At 35.9% G+C, this 15,366-nt stretch overlaps 1 pseudogene; it reads right to left on the reverse strand.

Annotated features, from left to right (window-relative positions):
- Positions 1 to 10,250: 10,250 nt before the first annotated feature.
- LOC145113322 (uncharacterized) lies at positions 10,251 to 15,008 on the reverse strand (annotated as a pseudogene).
- Positions 15,009 to 15,366: the final 358 nt, after the last annotated feature.

Below are 15,366 nucleotides of genomic sequence, written 5' to 3' on the forward strand. Positions count from 1 at the left end.
GATCTAACAAATGCAACATCAAGATTCAAACTTTATACCTCTAGAATATAGATCAAGGTGAGCAAAGTCCAGATCTACAAGCTCCAATGCAACCAACACTTCTCCAAGAAGTTCCTTCTTCTCCAAGGTGCACCATGCATACTCTAAAGCACTCAAAAACACCTTCTTTTATTATACATGGCTCAACTAGGGTTAGGGTATCATGGAAGGGGTGTTAGTGGGGTGGAGGCTGAGAATGGAGTGAGTTTGGGGGAGTTAAGAAGCTTAAATAAGACTCAAACCACGAAAATAGGGTTTAGGCACTGATTGCATACGCACAACGTACTCCTGGTACGCCCAGCGTACTCATGATTCCATAAGTACGCCCAACGTACACCTCCTTGTATGCCTAACGTACTCAGCTTGGCCCAAAACCACCCAAACTTCAAACGGTCATAACTTCTTCGTTATAACTCCGATTTTGATGTTCTTTATATCCAAGAAAAGGTAACGAGAAACCCTACACTTCTATCAACCTTATTTAGCCTGAAAACCAACCGAACTAAAATCCAAAATTCAAAAAATGCCCGAACCAACGCCTTTACCGATACCCTTGGGCTCTAAAGTATAAACCGTACCCTTTCATCACATAACCAACATCACCCACATCCAAATGGGTATAAACCTTTCTTCCCAAAGGCCCTAAGCCTTATGATAACTGATGATCGGTCACCAACCTGAATAATAAAGCAATTCGAAACTGAGTGTTACAAATACAATCATCAGGTTTACTGTCAACCTCCATATCTCGTTCATTGTCAAATTCCATGTCAATGCCAACATCCATATTACGTTGCAACTCATCCATGTCAATGCAACATCCATATCACCTTGCGAATCTTCATGAACTTCACTGTTAGGCATGTCAGACCCAACAAATAAAGGGGTACAAAATGACTCCAAGAAAACTGTTACTTGGCACTAAAAAATGTAATACAAGGTAAGCATGGTCGATCCACAGAGACACGAGACAAATGATTATACCTTTTTTGCGTAAGGTACAAATGTGATCACAAAAGAGGGGGGTTTATATGCATTGATTTAAACAAAAGACTGAAGTAATAAGTAAACAATTGATTAAATAAAATAAATTCAAGATTTGTAAGTACTCTAACTCCATGAAAGACAAATTAGCCATGTGATTCCAAGAATGAAAGGATATTTGTTCAATTCTATCTAAGTTGGTACTTGGAAATGCTAATAAGCTCTAGTATTTCCCATTCACCACATTGATTAACCAAAATAAGCTCTTTGATTAATCCTAACCTTACCAAACTAATCTAAACAAGATCATAGAGTTAGGTTGAAAGATTGCATTAAAATTTATGTGAATGTTCCCAAAAACACCCAATGCTCCTCACAAGATCGGGAATGTAAGAGTGTGTGAATAAGATTTACACTAAATTTATTCAATGGAAATCAGTTTAGTGCTTGTTACTTAGTCCAATTCACAAAACAATTACAAATTTTCCAATTAGATAACTTGAATGACCTAACCCTAATTCAAATGGCCAATAAGAACCACAATTAAATCAAACATTCGATTGAAATGAAATCAAATTCACTAGATAGAAATTGAAAGCAAACATCAAGTCACAAGATTGAAATCACAGTTAAGAAGTCAATACATAAACTTGGAGAAACTAGGGTTCTAGCCACTCATGACTAGAACAAGATCACAAATCTAGAAAATGAAATTAAAGTTCTTACAAAATGAAATCAAATGTTCCCAAGTGTTAATTAACTCCAAAATCCTCAACAAAATCACCTTCTCTGCTCCAAAAATCGACTGACCAAAGTATGAAATCGGTTACACCTTTTAAGAGAGAAGAAAACTGCTTTTTAACCCACAACCACGTTTACACAGCCCGCATAAATTAACACTGTCGTTTACGCGGCCCGCGTAAACGCAAAAAGTAGAACACTCAAACTTCCTTTGTAGATTCAAATCCGCAGCCTGCATAAACTCATGCCTTACGTTTACTCGGCCATTTAAATCGCTGAATTGCCAAAATCTTCAATTCTTGAATATCTTCATCCCCGGTGTTCCGCAAGTCCTGAAATCTTGTCCACATCTTTTATTCACCTCCTTAAGCGAGATCCCACGTCCAAAAGTCCCCGAAATATCACAACAGTGTGCGAGTGAAATAGTATCATGGAAAATCTTGAAAACATGCATGAGTTTAATCCTATACGCAATGCAATTTTATGAAATAAAGCTACAAAATGGGTGCATGAAATGCACCTAACAAATCTCCCCAAGCTTGAACCTTTCTTGTCCCCAAGAAAGAACAAAAAAAATTGAGACCGGAGAAAATAATATAAAAGAAACAAAAAAAATCCAAACTTTTGAAACTTAATGCAATAACTGAAACAAATATGAAAGGAATCCAATCCAATTAACCTCATTTTTGTAGCATAGTTGAGAATGTACCTGTCGTGCCTTGAGTCAACTTGGAATTAGTCCCACAATATTATATATCATTAAAAGACAAGACTTTTGGCCACTCCCTAATGCAACTCAATAGAATCAAAAATCACAACACTTGTTCCCTCTTATTAGTATCAAGTCAATTCATGGAACAAATTATGGTCTTACTCTCGTGAAAATGTATGTGACAAAAATATGCTCAATCATCTTTGTTTTACAAAATATGACAATGACCGATTCCAACTATTTGCTGATTAACAACAATCTTTTTCTAAAAAAATCTTTTGTAAAAATTCCCTAAAATTTACCCAGATTGGTTACAATTTTCAAACCACTTACACCAGTCAAAGTAGTTAACAGTCTATCCAAATTTCATAAGTTCAAGTTCAAGTCGAAAGGAATCTTTTGACAGCCAAGCATTTTTCCTAAACATATTATTCAATTAAACTATAAACATACACATATACAAACTATCTAAGGGGCTGTTTGTTTACCACTTAATACCTCTTAAAAAGAAGCATGTCTGAATCTGTCCAATTAAGTGTGTTTGTTTATCTCTTATTTTTGCATCTTAATCTTAAAATAACCTCTTATTCGGCCAGACTCTAGGCCACATCTGAAAGAAAAAAAAAGACATGTTTCCCTTTATGCCCCAACCCTACCATACCGCCTCTGTTCATTCTCTTCTCGCTACCGAAGAATTCTTGCCTCTTCTTTCCTCTGCCCTCTTCGACGTCTCCATGCCAACTCTCTCGGTCGAACTCGTCGTACACCGTCGACACGAGACCTCCGACGCCACCGCCCTAGACCCCCAGGGTTTAGCTTTCGTTCTTCTCCAATCGCTGAAATTCTATCACTCCCAAATTTTCTGAAATCGATTTTCTTAAATTGAGTTTATGAAATCGATTTCCCCAACAACCACCACCGGTCACCGCCTTCCTCCGGTCTTTCTCTGTTGGTGTGTTTTTCATTCTCCAATTTTGAAATCGATTTTCTCATAATCGAGTTTTGAAATTGATTTTCTCATAATCGAGTTATTGAAATCAAAATTGAAACCTGAAAATTGTTTGAAATCGAGATTTTGAAGAATCTATGCAGAAAATTATGTCTAAATATCGAGTTTTGAAATTCATTCCCAGTTTTATGTTTTTCTGCATTTTTTTTTCTTTTCATAGGTATTAATTATGTTTGCGTATAGGAAATTAATGAACAATAGATGTAATTAGGTATAATTATTTTGATTCATACTTGATTGGTTCTTCCTTCCTCATGTTCCCATTGATTTGTGGTGCAGCTCATGGTTAGGTAATGAAGAATATACATGAGAGGACTGGTTCTTCATAAAATTTTTATACAAGTTCAACTGATTCTTCAGATAGATTTTTTTTATAGAAAATGGGTTCCTAATTGCTAATATAAGTTGCTGATTTTTTTCATTTGCTGAAATCTGTTGGTGATCTTGTTATTGTGTGCTGATATGTTGAAATTTATTGTTGACAGTGTTAGGTTTGATTTGGATTAATATTAATTTTCAATTATGTTTAATCTGGATTTTATATAGTGTTTATAAAAAAAGTTAGATTTGGTTATTTTATAAAAAAATCATTAAATTAAGCGAAAAATAAAATAGAAGGGTAAAATAGTCATTTTTATAATTCAGCACTGTAATTCAGAGGTTCCAACCAAACAACATTTAAAAATTCAGATCTTAAAAATTCAGACCCTCTTCGAAATTCAGACCTCTTAAAAATCCAGCTCTTAAAAATTCAGATCCTGCCAAACAGCCCATAATTATATTTTCCTACAAATAAAGCTCATGGCTTTCTTTGAAATTCATGTAACGGGCTTCCAACCCACACATCCAGACCAAAAGACCTTAGAGTGCTAGATTTAAAGAAATCCCTCAAGTTTACTTGCCCGAAGCTCAAAGGCCACAAATTAGCTTTATTTGGAAATCTATACATACCTATTTCTTTTTGTTATTATTAAGTTCATGACTTTCTATGGAACCCGTGTAGCGAACTTTCAACCCAATCAGTCCTAAACAACTCAGCCTTAGGAGATTAGGTCTAGAACACCCCATGGAGTTTACTCATTCGAGTCCCAAAGGTCACAGATTAACTTAATAATATTTTATTTTTATTTTTTTATAACAAACAAAAGTTATGACAACATATAATACTCTTGTCAATTTATTTGATAGGCTTATTTCTTTATGTTTTCGTCCTTGAATTTTCTATTATGGGAACATCTCACGGTCTATTACCGTGAGAGGCTTCTAAGACATTTTTCGGGGGACTGAAGTCAACACGCAAAGACCCGTAAGTATAGTTGGAAACTATGTCCCCAAGAAAGGTATTTAAACGGGAAAAAGCAGAAATGACTTTTTAGAGTGATGGGAGGCTCGGTTCATTGAAATTTTGTATGCTTTTTATGATTTCTTGAATTTAGCATTTTGGATTCAATTGAGCACTTACTACTCATAAGATCGGTCACGTGTCCCAAAGATTGACTCATACATGTCATTATGCTCCGATGTTGAAAATCTTTTCATTTTTTGTTTTGCATGAGTAGCTTCGGGAGGTGTGTTCGTGTGTGATTACTTGCTTTGAGGTTTTCAATAAAAAGAGCAAGACTAATCTCAAGGCATACGACTCACTTACCAACTCAACTGTTTTAAGAAGATTCGGTTGCTTGGGATTGGATCAAAACAAACATAGAATAATTTTTTTTTGAAAATATTGAAATAAATGCAAAGCAAAAAAAAAAAAAATAGATGCAAAAAAATTAAAATCAGGATAGAAAGAAAATCGTTTTTTTTTTTTGAAAAAAAATTAAATGCAGGAAATGAGAGAAAAATAAAATGAAAAAGTAAAAATTATGCAATATGTACAAAACTGCAACCTACATGCAACGAGATCTATTTGCATGGATGGATGCCTCTCCCGAAGCTTAAAATGTAGCATCATCCTCGATGCTTAAAGAGGGATAAACCATCTAATTATCGGGGGTTGGTGGAGGATGGTAACCGAGTTGGGAATGCGTCCAAAATAGTCACAAATGCACACCAATTGGATTTTAAAGAAAAATATGAACGATTAAAGATATGAAAAGAATTTACCAAATCGTTCTTGAAGCCTTGCAATTATGGTGAGAACCTCCTCTTCATCCTCCCCAAGCTATCCGTGAAATATTTTTGGAGCTTGAGATTCATTTTCTAGGCATAAAAAAAATTAAAACCATTTGGGACATAATTTTTTTTTTTTTTAAATTTACCAAAGACTAAAAAGTTTTAAAAGAAAGGACAAAAATACCCCCGGGTTGCCTCCCGGTTAGCCGCCCCTTTTTAAAGTCGTTGGCTCGACGTGACCCTTGAAAATGCATCAAGCTAAGTATGTGGGGCTCTCCAACACATCAACCTTCTCGCCACCTCCTTTAATGGAACATTCAACATTTCTTTGGATTTCTTTTTGTGCACAAACCAAAAAGGACTTAAACCCTTGATGTTGGAAATTGTCCACTCAATCCTTTTTTTTATTTGTTTAGCAGGGTAATGAACTCATTCTCTTCCTTTTTTGATAGTTTGTTTGGGTTGATGATCGGTTGGGTGCTCTCCTTCTCTAGATACACATTCTTTAAAGGGTCCGGTGGAGTTTTTAATCCCAAATCTTGTGCTTGTTCCACCGGTGGAAGGAGTTTGGCTTTGGTTGTAGGTGGCTTGGATTTCATTTCATCAACCCCCATATGCTTCTTGTCATCAATAAACTCTAAAATCTCCAGCACCTCGCTATTTATATCGAACTCCTTTGCAAGTTCTTTGGCTTTGTCCCTGTCTAGTTTTCGTGACAAAAGTATCTCTAGAAATTCTTTGTTAGACAAGTTTAAACCTTTTTTAGTTGAGGGATGGATCATATTCACAAGATTGACAGATTGGACATCGGAAGGAACCTTTTTTTCTTCATGAATATTGAAGTTGATAACTTCACCATCAAATTCCATAGTTAAAGTTCCGTTGTAGACATTAATTTTTGTTTTAGAAGTTTTAAGAAAATGTCTACCCAAAAGTATGGAACTTGAACTTGGAGAGTCATCATCTCCCATATCTAGAACATAAAAATCAGCCGGGAAAACAAATTCATTGACTTGCACTAACACGTCCTCTAGTACACCTTTTGGGTGTACTAAATAACGATCGACAAGTTGAATGATCACACTGGTTTTGCTCAATGTTCCTACACCAATTGATTTAAAAACAGAATATGGCAGGACATTTATGGATACACCTAGATCGAGCATGGATCGAGGTACATGACGATTCCCCAATTTGCAAGGCACGATAAAGACACCGAGATCCTTGCACTTCGGGGGCATCCTCTTTTGCAAAACCACAGATACATTTTCCCCAACTGTTATAGTTTGGTTTCCTTTTAATTTATTTTTAGATACACAAAGATCGTTAAGGAACCTTGCATATCTAGGTGCCTGCTTGATGGCTTCGAGGAGTGGGATGTTGATTTGAACTCTTTTAAACATTTGCATGATTTCACTCTCTTATCGTTATTTCTTCGTGCTCTTTAACATTTCGGGAAATGGAGCAGGCATGTCTTTAGATTCAGTGACGAAGGGCTTCTTTTTAGTTGTTTTATCTTCCTTTTTCTCTTCTTCGGTTGCGTCTTCAACTACTATTTCTTCTTCTTCCTCCTATTGATCAACCGACATTGTTGGACCATTGTAACTATTTCCGCCTCTCAATGTGATGGCACACACATTGTGCCTTGGGTTCGTTTCAGTTTGGGCGAGCAACTTTTATTGAGATTCTTGTTTACTTACGGAAGTAGCAAGCTGTGAAAGTTGTTGCTTCAAGTTCTTTATGCTTGCTTTTGTTTCTTGTTGGAAAGCTTTTGTACTAGTTGCCAAACTTTTAACTATGTCTTCCAAAGACATACTTGATGAACTCGCTTGTTGAGGAGGGTGTTGTGGCTGCCTTGGCTGAAAGTTCTGTGGTGGAAAAGGTGGTCTTTGTTGGTATTGATGTGGTTGACTTGGTTGATAACTTGCCTGTTGATTTCCTCCCCAACCTTGATTGTTGTTCCATATTTGGTCACCTTGTGGCTGATCGTATCCTCTTTGATTTGACCTGGAATACCCTCCCAAGGCATTTGCTTCTTCATAATCCTCCTCTTGAAGTTGAGGGCACATGTCGGTTGGGTGCCCCACTTGAGTGCAAATACTATAAGGTCAGGGTGTGGGCTGCACACCCTTGTCTTTAGCCAACATCATTACCACTTTTATAAGCTCGAACAATTGAGCTTCAATTTGAGGAGTTTGGACTTCTTTTACACCTCGGGGTGCATTCGTGTACCATTCTTCATCATGGCTTGAATGCTTAGAATCTTTAGCCATGTTATTGATTATGTTGTGGATTTCAGTTGGAGTTTTTTCGTGCAAAGATCTGCCACTCGAGGCATTAAGAAGCCTTCTTTCCATTGGAGTCATGCCTTCAATGAAGTATTGGAGGAGCTGGTATTCGGTGATTCCATGTTTTGGACAACGGACACAAAGTTTCTTAAATCTCTCCCAATATGTGTGAAAAGCTTCTCTCTTATGCTGCTTGATTCCAATGATTTCCCTCTGTAGGGCTGAAGCTTTCATCTCAGGAAAATATTTGTCCAAAAACAATCGTGCAAGATCTACCCATGTAGTAATCGTTCCCGGTGGAAGGTCATAAAGCCAATCTTTTGCTGCATCTTGCACCGAGAAGGGGAATGCCCTAAGCTTGATTTGATATTTCGTGACATTGTGTGGTTTCATGCCCACACACACACAACATGGAATATAGTTAGAAACTTGTTTCTAGGCCTCTAAAGGTTGGGAGTAAGTGGATGAGTCTGGATTTTAGTTCAAGATTTGTGGCTGCCGGATAGGTGATGTAAAGAGGTTGTTGAGTAACCTCTTGCCTCGCCCATTGGCAAAGGGTTTGCTCGGGTGGTGGATTTGGAGGATTTCGGTTCCCTCCAAGGTTGTCTCCCATTGTGTGAGTAGTGGTTGAAGTTTCTGTAGGTGTAGTGTTTGGGATATTATAAGTAGGTGAAGAGAGTGGAGTGGTATTTATAGGTGTGGATGGTTGAGATGATGAGGAAGGGTTTTCTGTTTCAGTTTCTGACACACTTGAGAGGGGTATGTCCTCCCAAATGTTGATGACCGGAGGGGTAGATGATGAAGAAGTCTTGGAACCCGGTCGCCTCTTATGAAGCTTGGCTGGCTTCCGTAACCTCTTTGCAGTCTTCTCTATCCCCGAGTCAACTGACAGTGGTGTACCTGTACGGAATGATCTAGGCATAAACAATTAGTAACACCGTGCCCCCGACAACGACGCCAATTTTTTAGGCGTATCAGACCCAACAAATAAAGGGTACAAAATGACTCCAAGAACACTGTTACTTTGCACTAAAAAATGTAATACTAGGTAAACAAGGTCGATCCACAGAGACACGGGACAAATGATTATACCTTTTTTGCGTAAGGTACAAATGTGATCACAAAAGAGGGTGGTTTATATGCATTGATTTAAACAAAAAACTGAAGTAATAAGTAAATAATTGATTAAATAAAATAAATTCAAGATTTGTAAGTACTCCAACTCCATGCAAGAAAAATTAGCCGTGTGATTCCAAGAATGAAATGATATTTGTTCAATTCTATCTAAGTTGATACTTGGAAATGCTAACAAGCTCTAGTATTTCCCATTCACCACATTGATTAACCAAAATAAGCTCTTTGATTAATCCTAACCTTACCAAGTCAATCTAAACAAGCTCATAGAGTTAGGTTGAAAGATTGCATTAAAATTTATGTGAATGTTCCCAACAACACCCAATACTCCTCACAAGCTCGGGAATGTAAGAGTGTGTGAATAAGATTTACACTAAATTTATTCAATGGAAATCAGTTTAGTGCTTGTTACTTAGTCTAATTCACAAAACAATTACGGATTTTGCAATTAGATAACTTGAATGGTCTAACCCTAATTCAAATGGCCAATAAGAACCATAATTAAATCAAACATTCGATTGAAATAAAATCAAATTCACTAGATAGAAATTGAAAGCAAACATCAAGTCACAAGATTGAAATCACAACTAAGAAGTCAATACATAAAGTTGGAGAAACTAGGGTTTTAGCCACTCATGACTAGAACAAGATCACAAATCTAGAAAATGAAATTAAAGTTCTTACAAAATGAAATCAAATGTTCCCAAGTGTTAAACAACTCCACAATCCTCAAGAAAATCGCCTTCTCTGCTCCAAAAATCGACAGACCAAAGTATGAAATCGGTTACACCTTTTAAGAGAGAAGAAAAACTGTTTTTTAAGCCACAACCACGTTTACACGGCCCACGTAAATTAACATTGTCGTTTATGCGGCCCGCATAAACGCAAAAAGTAGAACGCCCAAACTGTGTTTGTAGTTTCAAATTCGCGGCCCGCGTAAACTCATGCCTTACGTTTACACGGCCGTGTAAATCCCTGAACTGCCAAAATCTTCAATTCTTGAATATCTCCATTCCCGGTGCTCCGCAAGTCCTGAAATCTTGTTCACATCTTTTATTCACCTCCTTAAGCGAGATCCCACCTCCAAAAGTCCTTGTAATATCACAAAAGTGTGCGAGTGAAATAGTATCATGGAAAATCCCGAAAAACATGCAAAATGCATGAGTTTAAGCCTATATACAATGAACTTTTATGAAATAAAGCTACAAAATGTGTGCATGAAATGCACCTAACATTCACCTACACCAGACAATTTGTCTTCATGACTGCATACTTCATCTTGTTCATCTTTAAGCCATTCAGGAAGATAGACACCAAGATGATCTATGTATACAGGAACTACATAACCGCAAGCATACCCTATTTCGATGAAATCCATATAGTTGGAATCATTGGCTATTATCCTCAATCCATGAGGAAACTTAATGTCGGGCATGCAGTAATAAACATTGACACATCTTTAAGTGGAAAATATTTCAACAAACAACACAAAGTCGTTCTTATCCATCCCAACAAAATCGACATCCTCAAACCTTTGTTCCGCTCCATCTGAGTAAGTGATAACAAGGTACCTCGTAAAAATACCTGCAAAATGAAGATCGATCTTCATGTGTACGATCATTGCAAAGATCGATTTGAGCGATTTAAGAGAATAACATTTGAAGAAAGGATAGGAACAAAAAAGCAGAAGAATGAGACGAAAGATATAGTTGAGTGTTCTTCAAGCGTTTTAGTAGGTGAATTAATTATTCCTACATGGAAATTGAGGTGGGTATTTTTAATCTAGGTGACATTACGTGGCATATGTGACCTTATGAATAGGGGTTCACTGGATGACCCCTTCACATTTTCCATAATGGCCTTTTAAATCGGTAAAATACAAGTACGTACCCTTAAAACGCAAAAAAAAAAAAACGAGGGACCTTTTAAACCAATATATTAAACATCGTTGGGCTACAGTGATAATAACCCTAAAAATTATAAACAAAATTTCTAACCAAATTTAAATACATAAATGAAAAATCAAGTAGAAAAAAATTATCAGAGTGATATTTGAGGTAATATATATATATATATATATATATATATATATATATATATATATATATATATATATATATATATATATATATATATATATATATATCAAATAGAAAAAAAACTATACACAAGGTTAAAGTAGATAAAAGTATAAGTAAAAGTATAATTTTAACTAAGTAATTAGTAATGAGTTAGGTTATTTGGATAAAATTTTATGTACTATAAATTATACTATAAATATATTCTTTGTGTTATTTTTAAATATTATTATATACTGGGGCCGGTCCAGGGTCGGTGACTAGGGATATCCTCATCCCCACTTTTTTATTCGTTGATTCCCAATCCCCGATCAACTGAGGATTCTTTAGTCAAAACGGGTGCGGGTTTCGGGTTCTCCAACGTTAAGTTTTTTTCGATCCCTAGGATGTACGTATATCAGTCGTTATAAAAATATTGAATATAGTTTCATTTTTATGATTCAAGTCTTCAACAGATAAAAACGATGAGTTTTTTTTCCTAAAATCTTGAAGTAAAAAAATCCAATTATCCAACCATTCATGCATTTCCCATGGATTTCTTCATACATGATACCAACTCTACCAATGTGTATAAAATCCGAAAAATTTCACTTATATCCTTGTAACCTTAATAATTATTTAAACTTTAAACTACATGTATATTTTTGTGAAACCTATAAACTCACGTATATACTTAAATATTTAATTTAATTATAATTAATGACTAATTCTATATGTACCCCCGCCCCAATTTTTTTTTTTGTAGTAGCACACTAAGTAATATATATTAAAAATTAAAAAACACTATCTTCAAATTAGATTATAATTAAATTAGTAAAATATTCATTTGCATTTTTTCCCATAATTGATCTCCTTATTCACGATATGATTATTCATGACCTGATTTTTGCCACTTCATATTCAGCATAATAAATTGTTATTCTTAATCAATTGCTAAACAATATATTTCATCTCCTATAATCGATTTAGCAGACCTGCGATTATTCACCTCTAAACAATTTTGTTATTTTTCGGGTTCTTCGGTTTCATGAGACCTACGATCGACTACATCCAAATATCTATTTATATGCTTGAGATTTTTATGGGAGAAGTGTAATATTATAATGTTACAAGTTAATTAGTTTTTTAATAATAAAAAAATCAATTTAAAAATAGTATTTTTAATTTTTAAGTAGATTAATTATAATTAAATGAAGTATTTGATTATATACGTGAGTTTATAGGTTCTATAATGATATACATATAATTTAAAATTTTAAAAAGATATAGACGTAATTATGAAAATTTACAAAGATATAGACGAAATTATCCTAAAATCAATGCCCTGAAAGTAGTTGATGGTTGAATTCAGTTTATAAGAAATTCATTTTAATTTGATATATTAATGTTGAGAAATGGTTGAAGGTTAAAGAAAACCTAAGATTTTAACTCTATAAGTAAATGATCACGTGTAAAATGAGAGCAAAAGGGAGGCGCTTATTGTTAACGAGTTTCCAAAATTGTTTATTTTTAGTGTACTTGGGTGATATTGTTTTTTGTTGTCCTTAGGTGCTAAAGTGTTTATTAATGTTAATGTGACCGTATGTACCATTGCGCTTCAACGACTTTCAATCTAGGAATGAGAAATCCAATAAAATCAAAATAGAATTCTCCATCAACATCCCCCGGCGTACACGTTTTCTAGTGCCATTTGTCCAAACAAATATGGTGACTTAGCTTCAGTGGTAGCATCATCATTACAAATCTTCGTTGTGGCCCTCTGAAGAGCTTGAAGAACATCCTCCTTGGTCACAAAATCACCCCCTAACAACATACCCAAACACAATCAAGACATTGCTATGTCTAAACACTTAAGTAAATGTTAAGTTTAGCACAAACCTCTACGAGCAGCAAGCATTACAGCCTCATTAGCTATATTTTCAAGATCAGCCCCAACTAACCCTGGTGTACTTGAAGCAACAAGGTCACAAATGACTTGTTTGTCCTCCTCCATTGGCACCTTTTGTAAATATAAAGCAAAAATCTTTCTCCTTCCATCTTCATCCGGTTTATCCACAACCACTTTCCTGGAAAACCGATCCGGTCTCATCAAAGCAGAATCTAGTAACTCTGGTAGCAGCTATAACCACCACAGTTGCACCCTTCTCAAACCCATCCATCTCTGTTAAAAGCTAATACATCAAAAGACCTGATTTTATGTCAACTATTTGATTGATTGACTTTGACCATGAGCATTAAATTAAAATTATATTTACCTGGTTTAAAGTTTGGTCACGTTCACTATTGAAAGATGTTCCACGTTGCGCTCCAACATCTATCTCATCAATGAAAATAATAGACGGTGAACGTTTTCTCGCATCATGGAAAAGATCTCGAACACGGGCAGCTCCGTTACCAGGAAAAATCTCAACAAATTCACTAGCAGACATCGCAAAAAAACGCCACGCCAGCTTCTCCGGCCACTGCACGGGCCAACAATGTTTTTCCTGTTCCCGGGGGACCCGCAAGCAAAACCCCTCGTGGTAATTTCGCCCCAAGTTTCATATATTTATTATCTCCTTTAATGCATAAGACAATCTACAAAAGCTCAACATGCATGCAGGATTTATAATTTTTCTTTCATCATATCCAAATTCATAATAATTAATAAGCAAGGGGACACATTAGTAAATTACCTCGAGAAGTTCAGCTTTGGCAGCATTAACTCCTTCCACGTCTGCGAAAGTTATGGATTGTTTCGTACTCGGTTTTTTATTTTTAATTTTTCCAATATTTTGCCAACTGTATAGTGATACCAATAATACCAGATATCGAGCAAGGTAGGGGCAAAATTAAACATTTCACCCAAAAACTCTTTCATTGATTCGTATAAAAGCTGCTGTGTCAATGGACAGGAGAAGAGGACACGAAAATAGATATCCTTCATTATTCTGGATAAATGCTCAGGGTCAACTACCCAACGCGATGCTTGTTGTTTTGGTAGGACAAATGCTACAAGTACACAAAAAGAAGCTCCGACTACAACCATGAATATCTTTCGACTCAATTTGCCATCAGACATCCTTGTTGTTTTAGGAGTTTTTCTTTTCACGTCTTGTGTGTCTGTAATGTAACTAAAGAAAATTATGCAATGAACTCCAGTTGTCAATGTAATTTAATCACGCATTAAAGAAAATGTTGCATACCATCTTCTGTCTCTGCAACAACAGTAGTACTGTCGTCTTTGGCCGCCCATTGACAAACGAACTTCACAGATGATGCAGATCCATAGTCAGTAATGTTACCGTACATATAAATCACACATAAAAAAATACCCATATACTATCATTGCAACAAATATTTACCACAACTATGCACTTAAACCGCAATTTCATGAAGAAGAAATTAATTTAACAATAAAAATCAGTCCACGAACCTTTTTATCCGTTTGCACCACATCATCCCAACCCGACAAAGCGCCCCAAAATTCCGCGCAGTTCATGTTGCCACCGAAACCCTTGTGTTCCTGAGGAAAATCGTGAAAAAAAAACGGAATCTAAGAGTAAGAACATGGTGTATATGACTGCATATTAGGAGATGCAGCATGCATATGAAAAAGAAAAATAAATAGTATTCCAGTTGACCTTTTTAAGGACTGGAGAGATAGGCACTGCAGCATGGTTCGAAGAAAGACGAAGAGACAGAGGACGCGTGGGGGAGGATGTTGGTGGAGTATATGAGAAACTCTTTTTAAAGCGAGAAGAATTCGAGAAACTACTTTTAAATAGAGGAGGAGGTTGTTGAGTGGCTTTTAGGGCAATCATCATCACCGGAGGGATCAACAAAAGTGGAGTAGTCAACAAAAGGTTTCCCTTCGTCGCCATGGAAGGTTTTGGTGTCTGCGCAGCTTTCAAGAAAAGGTTTACCATCGGTATGGGGGCCTTTAGTGTCTCCGCAATCATCATCGGGGGGTTCAACAAAAGGTTTGTCATCGCCACTGAGGATTTTGGTGTCTGCGCAAAGGATTTTAAGGAATGAAGGAGCACACTGTGTTTATGGATTGCGGGAGCAGAGCAAGAGACTCAAGAGAGACGTAGGTTTTGTAAGGTATCAATCTGATGATACCTTGATGCCGAAGGAAAAAACCGAACAAAGAAAAAAAACAAAAGAATATAAAGAAGAAAAACGAACTATTAGGTTGCTTGGCGAACAATGTCTAATTTGCTGGATTAACCTTATTTATAATAATAAAACTATAATAATAAAACTAGTATCTTAATCTAACAC

This window comes from Lactuca virosa, chromosome 5, assembly GCF_052849685.1.
Source record: "Lactuca virosa cultivar CGN04683 chromosome 5, Lactuca_virosa_CGN04683_v6, whole genome shotgun sequence".
Taxonomy (NCBI): domain Eukaryota; kingdom Viridiplantae; phylum Streptophyta; class Magnoliopsida; order Asterales; family Asteraceae; genus Lactuca; species Lactuca virosa.